The sequence below is a fragment of the Hordeum vulgare genome, chromosome 1H (genome assembly GCF_904849725.1).
Source record: "Hordeum vulgare subsp. vulgare chromosome 1H, MorexV3_pseudomolecules_assembly, whole genome shotgun sequence".
In the NCBI taxonomy this organism is placed as follows: domain Eukaryota; kingdom Viridiplantae; phylum Streptophyta; class Magnoliopsida; order Poales; family Poaceae; genus Hordeum; species Hordeum vulgare.
Window position 1 is genome coordinate 449,137,416 of NC_058518.1, and position 12,776 is coordinate 449,150,191.

Here is a 12,776-nt window from a genome sequence, read left to right on the forward strand (position 1 = left end):
AAGTTTACAAGCTCAAGAAGGCACTTTACGGGTTGAAGCAAGCGCCAAGAGCTTGGAATTCAAAGTTAGACCAAAGTATGGTCACGCTCGGGTTCAAAAGATGTGCCCTCGATGGTTCGAAGGACAGTCTACAAAGCACCGAATAAGAGGTGAAGATTGAAGATGCGACTAAGAAGGAGTGTTGTCGTCAAGCTACGAATGAGCCGACGATAGCAAACACAGTGACTGGGAGTCTACAAGGAACGATGGAGACAACGTCCAGGATGAAGCCTACAAGTAGTCGCATTTAGGATCCAGGTAGGGAACAAAGAGAACGCCATGTTTAAGGGGGTGAATATTAGAGTTAAACACGGCTTGAAATTTTCAAGTGCTAGTCCGAGACGGACTAGTACAGGAAACCGACTAGATTAGCTATAGGACTAGTTAGCTCTTATATATACCTATGTAACCCACGTTGTAAGAAACCAGAAAAATAAAAAGAGAAAAAGAAGACAGGAGCGACACGCCCCTGTTGCTATCACAAAAATCTCCCGATCAGTTTAACGTCCACGTTCGCAAGTTGGAGAGACGTTCCGTCAAGAGATCGATCTGATCCTAGCGCTAGTCAAAGCTCAGGTCACCGTGTGTGCGTGCATGCTAGACTACTGTTCATCAATCAAGCTGTGTGCTTGACTGCTTGTCTAGCTAGCTTGCTCATACGTATTCCTGGGAGATTTGATCTAGCAAGTTCAAAAGTCAACACACTGTGCATTGTGCATCTCGTGCATTTGTACGCTCATACTTATGAAATGGAGAACGCGAATGTTTTCAATGCAAATCAACGGTGTGTTGAGGTATTTGTGTGCAAAAAAGACACTATACACATGCGTACCTCCATTGATAAAGAAAAGCAACAAGCAAGTGGCAAGGATGACTACGAGCTTGGGCTCCATGCTTATCACTAAGATGTGCGCACAGTTTCTCTTTATACTGTCTTATGTTTCTGTCTTGTATCACATATGCTGTATATAGGTCGCTATATATACGCCAGTGTACGCTGAGCTTGAGAAAGCCTTTAATGTGTTGTATTCCCTCTGTTTTCAAATATCGGTCGTTTTAAATATTCTAGTATGGACTACATACAAAACAAAACGAATGAATTTATACTTTAAAATATGTCTATATACATTCGTATGTAGTATGTAGTATAACCTTTAAAATGATTTATATTTGGAAATGAAGTACTGGTTTTTTTATAGAGAGGAATTACTACTTAAGACATGGATAAGTGTTACATTAATTTAGGATAAGCGATGCATTAATTTAGAATAAATGTTGCATTAACTTACTACTCATTTCAGTTTATAAGTCCGAAACGTGTATCTAGGTCGTTAATTTGATCAACTTAATAAGAGACATATATTACAAAAAATATATCATTAGAAACTTTAGATGTTCTATTTTTTAATGATATAATTTTTATGTTAAACAATATATTTTATATAAACCAAATTGACGACCTAGGTACACGTGCACGTCTTATAAACTGTGATAGAGGAAGTACTACTCATATATGTGAGGGTTCAACGGATAAGCGATGCATTAATTTAGGATAAGTAGTGCATTAACTTATTACTAATCATACATAGCGCGAGGCTTCAACCTTCTTTGTGAGATTATGAAGAACGCATTTGAGAGTCACAGTGTAGAAGATAAGTTCCAAAATACAACACTAAAATATGCTTCCTCCATTTCGAATAGTTGACGTTGTTGTAATTCAAATTTGAACTAAAAAAAGTCAACTGTTTCTGGATGAAGAGAGTATATAATGTATGAGTGATAATAAATTAATCAATAAACATTTGGTCTTGGCATTTATTACTTTCCATATGTAAAGTTAAGTATTCCTTCAGAAAATGGGTCTCGTAGTTACCTCGAAGCCTATTATCTTGCCTCAGTTTTCCATTGGAAATGAATAACTAAGGGTGATCCTAGCATTGGGATGATAGTGGGACATTGTTTTCCTAGTATATGCGACCATGGAATCATTAATGTTTCCCGAGTGTATTGATGGATCGACTTCTATATAGTGTCTTCCGAGGGATTATTGCATGATCTAACCCATGATTTTGCCAGTTATCGCCACTTCAGTAACTAATATTTATTGAAAATGGAGAGACCTTGTATCATTGCTCTTTTTAGGATCAAGCATTTTTTGAAGGATATGAAACCATATTTGGATTACCTAGGAGAAAATGAACAACTTCCTTTTTTGATAAAACTCCATCTAGTGAATACAACCTACTGTATAAGCGCATCCGCCCATGCTAACATTCGTACCGCCTGTAACGCCCCAGACACACCCGCCGATGGATATCAATACTAGTCTTTTCTGCGCATTTTGTCCTCACTCATGCGTACCCGGGATCAACTCTCAATGGGCTCCCGGAAAAGAAGGAATTCCTTAATGATATGAGTAGTCTATCATCTCTAATAAGCCAGGCTATCACATACACCACCACTCAGAGGAACCGACGTCCTCGTCGGGCCACAGGAGCGTTCCCTCTTGGTACAAACGTTTTTGCATCCAGTTCAGTACATGTACCATGCCGTGTGCCACGATGGGTCACAAACGTCATGAACACCGCACACCTGTCCGCAAACATCCGTGTAACCACGAGGGTCGGCTCTGATACCAAACTTGTAACGCCCCGGACACACCCGCCGGCGGTCGTTACTCCTCGCGGGATCTAGACTGGCCCCACATATCAATACTAGTCTTTTCTGCGCACTTTGTCCTCACTCATGCGTACCCGGGATCAACTTCCCGGTCGGTCACCCATCCTAAAACTACTCCAAGCCAAGCACGCTTAACCTGAGAGTTCTGTTCGAATGGGCTCCCGAAAAAGAAGGAATTCCTTATTGATATGAGTAGTCTATCATCCCTAATAAGCCAGGCTATCACACCGCCTTACCCTCATCTACACAAAAACTTACGTAACTGGACACAATAATCAATGTGATGGAGGAGGCAGAACCATAGACCATAGTGGAGGAAGAGAGATCCAGAGAATAATTGCATCATCTAGATCCTCTACAGCAAGATCCTCCATTCCACCATCAAGAAAACCACCACTAGGAAGATATTCCAATGTGTAAGTCTGGGGTTTGTAATTCTATTCATCCCTTGACTCGGAGATTATTATTTAATTAATCATTCATCTTATTAGCAAACTATGATAATACCAAGATGATTCCCTTACATTTGATTTATGTGTTTGATTGTGACCCTTTGGGCATGGGAGATAATATAAGGGATTGACGAGATATGTTTGTGACTGATTCATAATTATTCCTGTATGGGGTTACTTTGATGATTGGTTATTAGGTTGTGCTTGTTGCCCAATTTAACGGTCTAGACAACATCATAAGGAACTACTTCAAACAAATTTTACTCGCACTTCTGTTTTCCAGCAAATCTGTGACCTACAAGTAATAGGTGTTCATATCAATGAAGAGCGGAGACTATACGAGGATCCACGATAATTAACACATTGGTCCAGTCTAACAACCTTAATCGCTGAGCCGACCATTGATGATTGTAATAGTAGGACGGATAATATGGTTTAAAAAATCCCGACAGGTGGAGTTTGGCTATCCAAATAAGCCTACCAAATTCCCAAAGTGAAGGGTAACACCACATCACCATTGCACACAAAGGCACATTCATTATTCACCATGAAATGAATCTCTCCGCGCCTAACTTCTTCATTGTTAGAAACAACATTTACTTTTAGTTATTTACTTTCAACTCTTTATTCTCAAGTTCTATTACTTTCCATTGCCATCACTTTTCCATCATAATCTTTATGAGACTTTCAGATACCACACTAGTCGATTCACTTGAGACTAGTGGAACCTCGAATTCGATCGAAACAATCATCATAACACTCACATATTCTCTTTGTTGGGAACGTCATACGAACTAGGATAATATTTCCTCGATAGTGTGCCTCAACCAGCCTTGTGCACTTACAACACATCAAGCTCTTTTCTTGCATTGTTTTCTTGACTAATCTATAGGAATTGTTGTTGTATATGAACACTATCCAACACATCTGATCTACGTGCTCAGGAAAACCATATATACCTACTTGTTGCTAGGGGTATAGCCTAGCAACTAGTTGGGATCCCAAATTTAAGAGTTTGTAGGTAGTAGCATGATTCTCTCCCCGGTAAGAAATGAAGATATCAGCTCGTAGAGGTACAAGGTTATTATGATAAGCTCTGCTGAAAGGACGTGGATGTCGCCTAGAGGGGGGGTCAATAGGCGCATTAAAATAAGTATAGTTTAGGCTTGAACAAATGCGGAATAAAACTAACATTTAATTTGTCAAGCACAAAACCTAAAACAACTAGGCTCACCTATGTGCACAAACAACTTATGCTAAGCAAGATAAACAACTAAGTGATAGCAATATAAAGTAATATGTCTATCACAAAGTAAAGTGCATAACTAAAGGGCTTGGGTAACAGATAACCGAGGCACGCGGAGACGACGTTGTATCTCGAAGTTCACACCCTTGTGGATGGTAATCTCCGTTTGGAGCGGTATGAAGGCACAATGCTCCCCAAGATGCCACTAAGGCCACCGTAATCTTCTCACGCCCTTGCACAATGCAAGATGTCGTGATTCCACTAAGGGACCCTTGAGGGCGGTCACCGAACACATACAAACAAGGTTGGGGCGATCTCCACAACTTAATTGGAGGCTCCCAACAACACCACGAAGCTTCACCACAATGAAATATGGCTTCGAGTAACCTCAAATGCTCGGGGCAATATCCACAACCTAATTGGAGACCCCAAAGTTTGCTTGGAGCTTTACACCAAAATGATTAAGCTCCAAGGAACCACCAAGCTTCTAGGACGCCAAAGCATCCACGAAGAAAAATCTCTAGGGTACAAAGCACCCAAGGGTAATAAGCTTATCAAACTTTTTCACTTCCACGTATTACCGTCGAGAACTCAACTGATGCAACTAATGCAATGGCAAGAACACATGAAGTGGTCAAGTCCCTCACACTCAAATCACTCCACAACCACAAAAGCTATGGAGGAATATGAGAGTAAGAACAAGGAGCTCGCAAAGAACTCCAAGATCAAGATACAAGGGGTTCCCCTCACATAGAGGAGAAAGTGATTGGTGGAAATTGTTGGAAATATGCCCTAGAGGCAATAATAAAGTGGTTATAATTATATTTCCAGTTCGTGATAATTGTCTATTATTCATGATATAATTGTATTAACCAGAAACAGTAATACATATGTGAATATATAGATCACAATGCGTCCCTAGTGAGCTTCTAGTTGGCTAGCTCGTTTATCAATAGATGATCATGGTTTCCTGATCATGGACATTGGATGTCATTGATAACGGGATCACATCATTGGGGAATGATGTGATGGACAAGACCCAATCCTAAGCATAGCACTAGATCGCATTGTTTGTCTGCTAAAGCTTTTCTAATGTAAAGTATCATTTCCTTAGACCATGAGATTGTGCAACTCCCGGATACTGTAGGAGTGCTTTGGATCTATCAAACATCACAACGTAACTGGGTGATTATAAAGGTGCACTACAGGTACCTCCGAAAGTGTGTGTTAAGTTGTACGAATCGAGACTAGGATTTGTCACTCCGTGTGATGGAGAGGTATCTCTGGGCCCACTCGATAATCCATCATCATACTGAGCTCAATGTAACTAAGGAGTTATCCACGGGATGATGTGTTATGGAACGAGTAAAGAGACTTGCCGGTAACGAGATTGAACAAGGTATAGGGATACCGACCATCGAATCTTGAGCAAGTATCATACAGGTAGACAAAGTGAATTGCATACGGGATTGATCGAATCCTCGACATCGTGGTTCATCCGATGAGATCATCGTGGAACATGTGGGAACCAACATGGATATCCAGACCCCCCTGTTGGTTATTTACCGGCGAGGTGTCTCGGTGATGTCTGCATGGTTCCTGAACCCGCAGGGTCTACACACTTAAGGTTCCATGATGCTAGGGTTATATGGGAATAGTGTACATGGTTACGGAAGGTTGTTCGGAGTCCCGGATGAGATCACAAACGTCATGAGGAGTTCCGGAATGGTCAGTAGGTAAATATTCATATATATATATATATATAGGAAGTGGGGATTTGATCGCCGGAAGTGTTTCAGGTGTCATCGGTAATGTACTGGGACCACCGGAAGGGTTACGGGGGTCCACCGGGCAGGGCCACCAGCCCAAAACTGCTACATGGGCCAAAAGTGGATGGGAACCAGCCCCTAGGTGGGCTGGTGCACCACCACTAAAGTCCCAAGGCACAGCAAGGGGTGGAAGGGGCAAACCCTAGGCGTGGAGGGGCTGCCTTGGGCCTCAAGGCCCACCCTAGGGTGCCTCCACCCTTCGCTGCCGCCCCTTGCCTAATCTAGGGTTGCCGCACCCCTTAGGGTGGGAAACCCTAAGGGTGGGCACACTCCTCCCTCTCCTCCTACATATAGTGGAGGGTTTGGGGCTGTTTTGAGACACAATTGCCTCTCTCCATGGTGCAGCCCTACTCGTCCTCCTCCTCGTCCTCCGTAGTGCTGGACGAAGCCCTGTCGGAGTACCATGCACCTCCAACGTCACCACATCGTCGTGTTGCCGGAGCTCTCGCTCAACTTCTCCTCCCTCCTTGCTGGATCAAGGCATTGGAGACGTCACCGGGCTGCACGTGTGTTGAACGCGGAGGCACCGTTGTTCAGTGCATAGATCGGAATCCACCACGATCTGAATCGCTGCGAGTACGACTCCATCAACCGCGTTCTAGCAACGCTTCCTCTTAGCGATATTCAAAGGTATGAAGATGCTCTACCCCTTTGCTCATTGCTGGTTTCTCCATAGATAGATCCTTGTGTGACGTATGAAAATTTTAAAATTACTACGTTCCCCAATAGTGGCATCCGAGCCAGGTTCTATGTGTAGATTCTATGCACGAGTAGAACACAAAAGTTGTGGGCGCTGATTTTGTCAATTGCTTGTCGTTACTAGTCTTATCTTGATTCAGTGGCATCGTGGGATGAAGTGGCCTAGACCGACTTTACACGTACTCTTACATGAAACTGGTTCCACCGACCGACATGCACTTGTTGCATAAGGTGGCTAGCGGGTGTCTGTTTCTCCCACTTTAGTCGGATCGGATTCGATGATGAGGGTCCTTATGAAGGGTAAATAGCATTGGCATATCAACGTTGTGGCTGTCACGTAGGTAAGAAGTGTTCTTGCTAGAAACCCTAATCAGCCATGTAAAACTTGCAACAACAATTAGAAGACGTCTAACTTGTTTTTGCAGGGTATGCTATGTGATGTGATATGGCCAAAAGGATGTGATTTATGAGATTGATCATGTTCAAGTAATAGGATTCATGACTTGCATGTCGATGCGTATGAGAACCGGCAGGAGCCATAGGAGTTGTCTTTATTTATTGTATGAGATGCAACGCCATATGATTACTTTACTTTATTGCTAAACGTTAGCTATAGTAGTAGAAGTAATAGTTGGCGTGACGACTTCACAGAGACACAATGATGGAGATCATGGTGTCATGCCGGTGACAATGATAATCATGGTGCCCCGAAGCTGGAGATCAAAGGAGCAAGATGATATTGGCCTTATCATGCAACTATATGATTGCATGTGATGTTTATCATGTTTTTCATCTTATTGCTTAGAACAACAGTAGCAAAGATAAGATGCCTCATTAAAATTTGGAGATATGTATTCCCCTAAGTGTGCACCGTTGTGAAGGATCGTTGTCTCGAAGCACCACGTGATGATCGGGTGTGATAGATACTAACATCCGCATACAACGGGTGTAAGCCAGTTTACACACGCAAAACATTTAGGTTTACTCAACGAGCCTAGCATGTACAGACATGACCTCGAATACGAGAGACCGAAAGGTCGAACATGAGTCGTACGGTTGATACGATCAGCATGGAGATGCTCGCTATTGATGACTAATCCATCTCACGTGATGATCGGACACGGGCTAGGCGACGTGGATCATGTAACACTTGGATGCCTAGAGGGATGTCGATCTAAGTGGGAGTTCATTAGTAATTTGATTAGAAGAACTTAATTATCATGAACTTAGTCTAAAATTGTCTTTTAAATATTGTAGATCCAATGGCCAACGCAAATGTCTCATTCAACTTCAACGCGTTCCTAGAGAAAATCAAGCTGAAAGATGATGGGAGCAACTATGCGGATTAGGCTCGTAACTTAAAGCTCATCCTCACTGCTTCCAAGAAGGCATATGTCCTTAATGCACCGCTAGGTGATCCTCCCGTTCCCCCGGCAACCCAAGACGTTAGGAACGCCTGGTAGTCGTGGAGTGGTGACTACTCTCTGGTTCAGTGCATCATGCTTTACAGTTTAGAACCGGGTCTCCAAAGGCGTTATGAGCAACACAGAGCATATGAGATGTTCGAGGAGCAGAAACTTTTTTTCAAGCTCATGCCCGGTTCGGGAGATATGAAGTCTCTGACAAGTTCTTTAGCTGTAAGATGGAGGATAATAGTTCTGTCAGTGAACACATACTCAAAATGTCTGGGTTGCACAACCGCTTGACTCGGCTGGGAGTTCAACTTCCGGATGATGCGGTCATTGACAAAATCCTCCAGTTGCTTCCACCTAGCTATAAAGGCTTTGTGGTGAATTCCAACATGCAAGGGATGGAAAAGACTATTCCCAAGTTGTATTCAATGCTGAAATCTACGGAGGTAGAAATCAAGAAAGAACATCAAGTGTTGATGGTGAATAAGACCACCAGTTTCAAGAAAGGCAAGGGTAAAAAGAACTTCAAGAAGGACGACAAAGCAGTTGCCATGCCCGGTAAACCAGTTGCCGGGAAGAAGCCAAATAAAGGACCCAAGCATGATACTGAGTGCTATTACTGCAAGGGAACCGGTCACTGGAAGCGGTATTTCCCTAAGTACTTAGGGATAAGAAGGTCGGCAACGTCAAAGGTATATGTGATATACTTGTTATTGATGTGTACCTTACCAGCGCTCATAGTATCTCCTGGGTATTTGATACTGGTGTTGTTGCTCACATTTGCAGCTCTAAGTAGGAAATAAGGAACAAGCATAGGCTGGCTAAGGACGAGGTGACGATGCGCGTTGGGAATGGTTCCAAGGTCAATGTGATCGCCGCCGGCACGCTACCTCTACATCTAACTTTGGGATTAGTTTTAAACATCTATAATTGATATTTAGTACCATCTTTGAGCATGAACATTGTATCGGGATCTCGCTTGATGCAAGATGGCTACTCATTTAAATCTGAGAATAATGGTTGTTCTATTTATATGAGTGGTATGTTTTATGGTCATGCCCCGCTGGTCAATGGTTTATTCTTGATGAATCTCGATAGTGATGTTTGATACGTCCATTTTGCATCATGCTTTCATGTTGATATTTATCGCTTTATGGATTGTTATTATACTTTGTGGAACCTTACTTATGCCTTTTCTCTCTTATTTTGCAAGGTTTATTTGAAGAGGGAGAATACCGGCAGCTGGAATTCTGGACTGGAAAAGGAGCAAGTCTGAGTCCTCTATTCTGCGCAACTCCAAATGCCCTGAAAATCAACGTGGATTTTTTGGGAATATATAAAAAATACTGGGCGGAAGAAGTGTCAGAGGGGAGCAGCCAGGGGCCCACAAGCCTGGTTGCCGCGGCCTACCCCCTGGTCACGGCAACAGGGCTTGTGGGCACCCTGGTGGCCCACTGGCCCCCTCTTTTGCTATATGAAGGGTTTCGTCCGAGAAAAAATTAGGGTGGAGCTTTTTCGTGGATTCACCGCCGCCACGAGGCGGAACTTGAGCAGAACCAATCTAGAGCTCCGGCAGGACGATCCTGCCGGGGAAACTTCCCTCCCGGAGGGGGAAATCGTCGCCTTCGCCATCACCAACACTCCTCTCATCGGAGGGGAGTCATATCCATCAACATCTTCATCAGCACCATCTCTTCTCCGAACCCTAGTTCATCTCTTGTCACCAATCTCCATCTCGTGACTCCGATTGGTACTTGTAAGGTTGCTAGTAGTGTTGATTACTCTTTGTAGTTGATGCTAGTTGGATTACTTGGTGGAAGAGTTTATGTTCAGATCCTTGATGCTACTCATTACACCTCTGATCATGATTATGATTATGCTTTGTGAGTAGTTACTTTTGTTCCTGAGGACATGGGATAAGTCATGCTAGTAATAGTCATGTGAATTTGGTATTCGTTTGGTATTTTGATATTGATGTATGTTGTTTTTCCTCTAGTGGTGTTATGTGAAAGTCGACTACATAACACTTCACCATATTTGGGCCTAGAGGAAGTCATTGGGGAGTAGTAAGTAGATGATGGGTTGCTAGAGTGACAGAAGCTTAAACCCCAGTCTATGCGTTGCTTCGTAAGGGGCTGATTTGGATCCACTAGTTTAATGCTATGGTTAGACGTTGTCTTAATTCTTCTTTCGTAGTTGCGGATGCTTGCGAGAGGGGTTAATCATAAGTGGGATGCTTGTCCAAGTAAGGGCAGTACCCAAGCGCCAGTCTACCCACATATCAAACTATCAAAGTAACGAACGCGAATCATATGAACATGATGAAACTAGCATGACAGAAATTCCCGTGTGTCCTCGGGAGCGTTTTCCTCTTATAAGACATTGCTCAGGCTTGTCCCTTGCTACAAAAGGGATTGGGCCACTTTGCTGCACCATTGCTACTACTTGTCACTTGTTACTGTTCGCTTGCTACGTTTCACCTTACGACACCATCACTTGTAACCGCTACTTTCAGTGCTTGCAGTTATTACCTTGCTGAAAACCGTTTATCGGAGCCTTCTTCTCCTCGTTGGGTTCGACACTCTTACTTATCAAAAGGACTATGATTGATCCCCTATACTTGTGGGTCATCAAGACTCTTTTGTGGCACTGTTGCCGGGGAGGTAAGCGCCTTTGGTAAGTGGAATTTGGTAAGGAAACATTTATATATTGTGCTGAAATTTATTGTCACTTGTCACTATGGAAACTCTTCCTTTGAGGAGTTTGTTAGGGGTATCTTCATCATGAACGGAAGCACAAGGAGTTGTTCCTCAACCTGAGGTACCTTCTGAAAATATCTTTTATGAGATTCCTTCGGGTATGCTTGAGAAACTGCTGGCTAATCCTTTTACAGGAGATGGATCTTCACATCCAGACTTGCATCTAATCTATGTAGATGAAGTTTGTGGTTTATTTAAGCTTGCAGGTTTGCCCGAGGATGAGGTAAATAAGAAAGTCTTTCCTTTATCTTTAAAGGATAAGGCGTTGACATGGTATAGGCTATGTGATGATACTGGATCATGGGACTACAATCAGTTGAAATTGGAATTTCATCAAAAGTTTTATCCTATGCATTTAGTACATCGTGATCAGAATTATATTTATAATTTTGGCCTCGTGACAGGGAAAGCATAGCTCAAGCTTGGGGGAGGCTTAAATCAATGCTATATTCATGCCCCAATCATGAGCTCTCGAGAGAAATTATCACTCAAAACTTTTATGCTCGGCTTTCTCATGAGGATCGTACCATGCTTGATACTTCTTGTACCGGTTCTTTTATGAAGAAGGATATTGATCACAAGTGGAATTTATTGGAAAGAATCAAACGTAACTCTGAAGATTGGGAGCTTGAGGAAGGTAAGGAGTCAGGTATGAATTTCCAGTTTGATTGCGTTAAATATTTTGTTGAAACAAACACTTCTAGAGATTTTAGCGCTAAGTATGGACTTGACTCTGAGATAGTAGCTTCTCTATGTGAATCTTTTGCTGCTCATGTTGATCTTCCCAAAGAGAAGTGGTTTAAGTATCATCCGCCTGTAGAAGTCAACATAGTTAAACCCAATCTAGTTGAAGAGAAAGTCATTGCCTTTAGTGATCCTATTGTTCCTTGTGCCTACGCTGAGAAACCACCTTACCCTGCTAGGAAAAAGGACTATTCTAAAGATCCAACTGTGATACGTAGGGGTTACATTAGACCACTTGCACCCCTTGGGGAAATTAGAGTTGAACCTAGTGTTGCTATTATCAAAGATCTATTAGCCTAAGACATAGACGGGCATGTTATCAAATTCTATGAGGACTCCGCTAGAATTGCTAAACCTCACGCGGAAGACAAATACGGACCTGTAGTTGGCCTGCCCGTTGTTTCTGTCAAGATAGGAGATCACTGTTATCATGGTTTATGTGATATGGGTGCTAGTGTTAGTGCAATACCCCGGTCCCTATATGATGAAATCAAAGATGAGATTGCACCTGTTGAGTTAGAACCCATTGATGTCACTATTACGCTAGCTAATAGAGACACTATCTGCCCTCTGGGAATTGTGAGAGACGTAGAAGTCATGTGTGGTAAGACGAAGTATCCTACTGATTTACTCATCCTTGCTACTGCACAAGATAGCTTTTGTCCCATCATATTTGGTAGACCCTTTCTCAACACTGTCAATGCTCACATTGACTGCATTAAACAGATTGTCACTGTTAGTTTCGAGGGTGTGTCTCATGAATTTAACTTCTCCAAGTTTGGAAGACAACCCCATGAAAAAGAGTCGTCTGGTAGGGATGAAATCATTGCTCTTGCCTCTATTGTCGTACCTCCTATGGATCCTTTAGAGCAATATCTTCTTGAGCATGAAAATGATATGCATATGGATGAAAGTGA